This window comes from Schistocerca americana, chromosome X (genome assembly GCF_021461395.2).
Source record: "Schistocerca americana isolate TAMUIC-IGC-003095 chromosome X, iqSchAmer2.1, whole genome shotgun sequence".
Lineage (NCBI taxonomy): Eukaryota > Metazoa > Arthropoda > Insecta > Orthoptera > Acrididae > Schistocerca > Schistocerca americana.
This window is the reverse complement of record NC_060130.1, coordinates 77251940-77259149: the sequence shown is the minus strand read 5'-3', so window position 1 is coordinate 77259149 and position 7210 is coordinate 77251940.

Genomic DNA, 7210 nt, shown 5'->3' with positions numbered 1-7210 from the left:
AACACAGAAATTGCATCGGATTTAAATTCAAAAGGCACATTGTCGACTTAAGTACAAAACGGACTGACACTCTAACTTTCTATGAATTGAACCCCTCCTGTGAGCCCAGTTTTAGATTCCGATGCTTCACTTCAGGTTTACTGTATCCCTTGGACCTTCTTATTGGCGATGAAGCCCAGAAATTGCACCCGAATTTAACACAAAAGGCACAATTCCAACTTAAGTACAAGAGGACTTACACTCTAACATTCTATGATTTGAACATCTCCTGTGTGTCCAGCTTTAGATTCCGATGCTTCACTTCAGGTTTACTGTATCCCTGGGACCTTCTTATTGACGATGAAGCACAGAAATTGCATCGGAATTAAATTCAAAAGGCACAATGCCGACTTAAGTACAAGAGGACAGACACACTAACTTTCTACGATTTGAACCTCTCCTGTGAGTCCAGTTTTAGATTTCGATGCTTCACTTCTGGTTTACTGTATCCCTTGGACCTTCGTATTGACGATGAAACACAGGAATTGCATCGGAATTAAATTCAAAAGGCACAATGCCGACTTAAGTTCAAAACGGGCTGACACTCTAACTTTCAATGATTTGAACCTCTCCTGTGAGTCCGGTTTTAAATTCCGATGCTTCACCTAAGGTTTACTGTATCCCTTGGACTTTCTTATTGACGATGAGGCACAGAAATTGCATTGGAATTACTTTCAAAAGGCACAATTCCGACTTAAGTACAAGAGGACTTACACTCTAACTTTCTATGATTTGAACATCTCCTGTGTGTCCAGCTTTAGATTCCGATGCTTCACTTCAGGTTTACTGTATCCCTTGGACCTTCGTATTGACGATGAAACACAGGAATTGCATCGGAATTAAATTCAAAAGGCACAATGCCGACTTAAGTTCAAAACGGGCTGACACTCTACCTTTCTATGATTTGAACCTCTCCTGTGAGTCCAGTTTTAGATTCCGAATCTTCACTTCAGGTTTACTGTTTCCCTTGGACCTTCTTATTGACGATGAAACACAAATTGCCTCGGAATTAAATTCTAAAGGCACAATGCCGACTTAAGTACAAGAGGACTGACATTCTAACTTTCTATGATTTGAACCTCTCCTGTGAGTCCAGATTTAGATTCCGATACTTCTCTTCAGGTATACTGTATCCCTTGGACCTTCTTATTGATGATGAAACACAGAAATTGTATCCGAATTTAATACAAAAGGCACAATACCGACTTAAGTACAAGAGGACTGATACTCTAACTTTCTATGATTTGAACCTCTCCTATGAGTGCAGTTTTAGATTCCGTTGCTTCACTTCAGGTTTACTGTATCCCTTGGACCTTCTTATTGACGATGAAACACAGGAATTGCATCCGAATTTAATACAAAAGGCACAATGCCGACTTAAGTACAAGAGGACTGACACTCTAACTTTTTATGATTTGAACCTCTCCTGTGAGTCCAGTTTTAGATTCCGATGCTTCACGTCAGGTTTACTGAATCCCTTGGACCTTCTTATTGACGATGAAACACAGAAATTGCATCCGAATTTAATACAAAAGGCACAATGCCGACTTAAGTACAAGAGGCCTGACACTCTAACCCCCAATGATTTGAACCTCTCCTGTGAGTCCAGTTTTAGATTCCGATGCTTCACTTCGGGTTTACTGTATCCCTTGGACCTTCTTATTGACGATGAAACATAGAAATTGCATCCGAAATTAATACAAAAGGCACAATGCCGACTTAAGTACAAGAGGACTGACACTCTAAATTTCTATGATTTGAACCTTTCCTGTGAGTCTAGTTTTAGATTCCGATGCTTCACTTCAGGTTTACTGTATAGCTTAAACGTTCTCATTGGCGATGAAGCACAGAAATTGCATCCGAATTTAATACAAAAGGCACAATGCCGACATAAGTACAGGAGGACTGTCACTCTAACTTTCCATGATTAGAACCTCTCTTGTGAGTCCATTTTTGGATTACGAATCTTCAATTCAGGTTTACTGTTTCCCTTGGACCTTCTTATTGACGGTGAAACACAGAAATTGCATCGGAATTAAATTCAAAAGACACAATGCCGACTTAAGTGCAAGAGGTCTGACACTCTAACTTTCTATGATTTGAACCTCTCCTGTGAGTCCAGTTTTAGATTCTGATGCTTCACTTCAGGTTTACTGTATCCCTGGGAACTTCTTATTGACGATGAAGCACAGAAATTGCATCGGAATTAAATTCAAAAGGCACAATGCCGACTTAAGTACCAGAGGACTGACACTCTAACTTTCTACGATTTGAACCTCTCCTGTGAGTCCAGTTTTAGATTCCGATGCTTCACTTCAAGTTTACTGTATCCCTTGTGCCTTCTTATTGACGATGAAACACAGAAATTGCATCGGAATTAAATTCAAAAGGCACAATGCCGACTTAAGTACAAAACGGATTGACACTCTAACTTTCTATGAATTGAACCCCTCCTGTGAGCCCAGTTTTAGATTCCGATGCTTCACTTCAGGTTTACTGTATCCCTTGGACCTTCTTCTTGACGATGAAGCTCAGAAATTGCATTGGAATTAAATTCAAAAGGCACAATGCCGACTTAAGTACAAGAGGACTGACACTCTAACTTTCTATGATTTGAACCTCTCCTGTGAGTCCAGTGTTAGATTCCGATGCTTCTCTTTAGGTTTACTGTATCCCTTGGACCTTCCTATTGACGATGAAACACAGAAACTGCATCGGAATTAAATTCAAAAGGCTTAATGCCGACTTAAGTACAAGAGGACTGACACTCTAACTTTCTATGATTTCAACCTCTCCTGTGAATCCAGTTTTAGATTCCGAGTCTTCACTTCAGGTTTACTGTTTCCCTTGGACCTTCTTATTGACGATGAAACACAGAAATTGCCTCGGAATTAAATTCTAAAGGCACAATGCCGACTTAAGTACAAGAGGACTGACATTCTAACTTTCTATGATTTGAACCTCTCCTGTGAGTCCGGCTTTAGATTCCGATGCTTCACTTCAGGTTTACTGTATACATTGGACCTTCTTATTGGCGATGAAGCCCAGAAATTGCATCCGAATTTAACACAAAAGGCACAATGCCGACTTAAGTACATGAGGACTGACACTCTAACTTTCTATGATTTGAACCTCTCCTGTGTGTCCAGCTTTAGATTCCGATGCTTCACTTCAGGTTTACTGTATCCCTGGGACCTTCTTATTGACGATGAAGCACAGAAATTGCATCGGAATTAAATTCAAAAGGCACAATGCCGACTTAAGTACAAGAGGACTGACATTCTAACTTTCTACGATTTGAACCTCTCCTGTGAGTCCAGTTTTAGATTTCGATGCTTCACTTCTGGTTTACTGTATCCCTTGGACCTTCTTATTGACGATGAAACACAGGAATTGCATCGGAATTAAATTCAAAAGGCACAATGCCGACTTAAGTTCAAAACGGGCTGACACTCTAGCTTTCTATGATTTGAACCTCTCCTGTGAGTCCAGTGTTAGATTCCGATGCTTCACCAAAGGTTTACTGTATCCCTTGGACTTTCTTATTGACGATGAGGCACAGAAATTGCATTGGAATGAAATTCAAAAGGCACAATGCCGACATAAGTACAAGGGGTCTGTTACTCTAACTTTCTATGATTTGAACCTCTCCTGTGAGTCCAGTTTTAGATTCCGATGCTTCACTTCAGGTTTACTGTATCCCTTGGACCTTCTTATTGACGATGAAACACAGAAATTTGCATCGGAATTAAATTCAAAAGGCACAATGCCGACTTAAGTACAAAACGGAATGACACTCTAACTTTCTATGAATTGAACCCCTCCTGTGAGCCCAGTTTTAGATTCCGATGATTCACTTCAGGTTTACTGTATCCCTTGGACCTTCTTCTTGACGATGAAGCTCAGAAATTGCATTGGAATTAAATTGAAAAGGCACAATGCCGACTTAAGTACAAGAGGACTGACACTCTAACTTTCTATGATTTGAACCTCTCCTGTGAGTCCAGTTTTAGATTCCGATGCTTCCCTTTAGGTTTACTGTATCCCTTGGACCTTCTTATTGACGATGAAACACAGAAACTGCATCGGAATTAAATTCAAAAGACATAATGCCGACTTAAGTACAAGAGGACTGACACTCTAACTTTCTATGATTTCAATCTCTCTTGTGAGTCCAGTTTTAGATTCCGAGTCTTCTCTTCAGGTTTTCTGTTTCCCTAGGACCGTCTTATTGACGATGAAACACAGAAATTGCATCGGAATTAAATTCTAAAGGCACAAGGCCGACTTAAGTACAAGAGGACTGACATTCTAACTTTCTATGATTTGAACGTCTCCTGTGAGTCCAGCTTTAGATTCCGATGCTCCGCTTCAGGTTTACTGTATACATTGGACCTTTCTATGAATTGAACCTCTCCTGTGAGTCCAGTTTTAGATTCCGATGCTACACCTAAGGTTTACTGTATCTCTTGGACTTTCTTATTGACGATGAGGCACAGAAACTGCATTGGAATTAAATTCAAAAGGCACAATGCCGACTTAAGTACAAGAGGACTGTTACTCTAACTTTCTATGATTTGAACCTCTCCTGTGAGTCCAGTTTTAGATTCTGATGCTTCACTTCAGTTTTACTGTATTTTTGGGACCTTCCTATTGACGATGAAGCACAGAAATTGCATCGGAATTAAATTCAAAAGGCACAACGCCGACTTAAGTACCAGAGGACTGACACTCTAACTTTCTACGATTTGAACGTCTCCTGTGAGTCCAGTTTTAGATTCCGATGCTTCACTTCAGGTTTACTGCATCCCTTGGACCTTCGTATTGACGATGAAACACAGAAATTGCATCGGAATTAAATTCAAAAGGCACAATGCCTACTTAAGTACAAAACGGACAGACAGTCTAAGTTTCTATGAATTGAACCCCTCCTGTGAGCCCAGTTTTAGATTCCGATGCTACACTACAGGTTTATTGTATTCCTTGGACCTTCTTCTTGACGATGAAGCTCAGAAATTGCTTTGGAATTAAATTCAAAATGCACAATGCCGACATAAGTACAAGAGGACTGACACTCTAACTTTCTATGATTTGAACCTCTCCTGTGAGTCCAGCTTTAGATTCCGATGCTTCACTTCTGGTTTACTGTATACATTGGACCTTGTTATCGGCGATGAAGCCCAGAAATTGCATCCGAATTTAATACAAAAGGCACAATGCCTACTTAAGTACAAGAGGACTGACACTCTAACTTTCTATGATTTGAACTACTCCTGTGTGTCCAGCTTTAGATTCCAATGCTTCACTTCAGGTTTACTGTATCCCTGGGACCTTCTTATTGACGATGAAGCACAGAAATTGCATCGGAATTAAATTCAAAAGGCACAATGCCGACTTAAGTACAAGAGGACTGACACTCTACCTTTCTATGATTCGAACCTCTCCAGTGAATCCAGTTTTAGTTTCCCATGCTTCTTTTTAGGTTTACTGTATCCCTTGGACCTTCTTATTGACGATCAAACACAGAAACTGCATCGGAATTAAAGTCAAAAGGCATAATGCCGACTTAAGTACAAGATGACTGACATTCTAACTTTCTATGATTTGAACGTCTCCTGTGAGTCCAGCTTTAGATTCCGATGCTTCACTTCAAGTTTACTGTATACATTGGACCTTTCTGTGATTTGAACCTCTCCTGTGAGTCCAGTTATAGATTCCGATGCTTCACTTCAGGTTTACTGTATCCCTTGGACCTTCTTATTGATGATGAAACACAGAAATTGCATCCGAATATAATACAAAAGGCACAATACCGACTTATGTACAAGAGGACTGACACTCTACCTTTCTATGATTTGAACCTCTCCTGTGAGTCGAGTTTTAGATTCCGATGCTTCACTTCAGGCTTACTGTAGCCCTTGGACCTTCTTATTGACGATGAAACACAGAAATTGCATCTGAATTTGATACAAGAGGCACAATGCCGACATAAGTACAAGAGGACTGAAGCTCTAACTTTCTATAATTTGTACCTCTCCTGTGAGTCCAGTTTTAGATTTCGATGCTTCGCTTCGGGTTTACTGTATACCTTGGACCTTCTTATTGACGATGAAACACAGAAAATGCATCCGAATTTAATACAAAAGCCACAATGCCGACTTAAGTACAAGAGGACTGACACTCTAACTTTCTATGATTTGAACCTCTGCTGTGAGTCCAGTTTTAGATTCCGCTGCTTCACTTCAGGTTTACTATATCCCTTGGACCTCCTTTTTGATGATGAAACACAGAAATTGCATCTGAATTTAATACAAAAGGCACAATGCCGACTTAGGTACAAGAGGACTGACACTCTAACTCTCTATGATTGGAACCTCTCCTGTGAGTCCAGCTTTAGATACCGATGCTTCACTTCAGGTTTACTGTATCCCTTGGACCTTCTTATTGACGATGAAACACAGAAATTGCATCCGAATTTAATAAAAAGGCACAATGCCGACATAAGTACAAGAGGACTGACACACTAACTTTCTATGATTTGAACCTCTGCTGTGAGTCCAGTTTTAGATTCCGCTGCTTCACTTCAGGTTTACTATATCCCTTGGACCTTCTTATTGATGATGAAACACAGAAATTGCATCCGAATTTTATACAAAAGACACAATGCAGACTTAAATACAAGAAGACTGACACTCTAACTTTCTATGTTTTGAACCTCACCTGTGAGTCCAGTTTTAGATTGCGATGCTTCACTTCAGGTTTACTGTATCCCTTAGACCATCTTATTGATGATGAAACACAGAATTTGCATCCGAACGTAATACAAAAGGCAAACTGCCGACTTAAGTACAAGAGGACTGACACTCCAACTTTCTATGATTTGAACCTATCCTGTGAGTCCAGTTTTAGATTCCGATGCTTCACTTCAGGTTTACTGTATACATTGGACCTTCTTATTGGCGATGAAGCCCAGAAATTGCATCCGAATTTAATACAAAAGGCACAATGCCGACTTAAGTACAAGAGGACTGACACTCTAACTTTCTACGATTTGAACCTCTCCTCTGAGTCCAGTTTTAGATTTCGATGCTTCACTTCAGGTTTACTGTATCCCTTGGACCTTCTTATTGACGATGAAACACAGGAATTGCATCGTAATTAAATTAAAAAA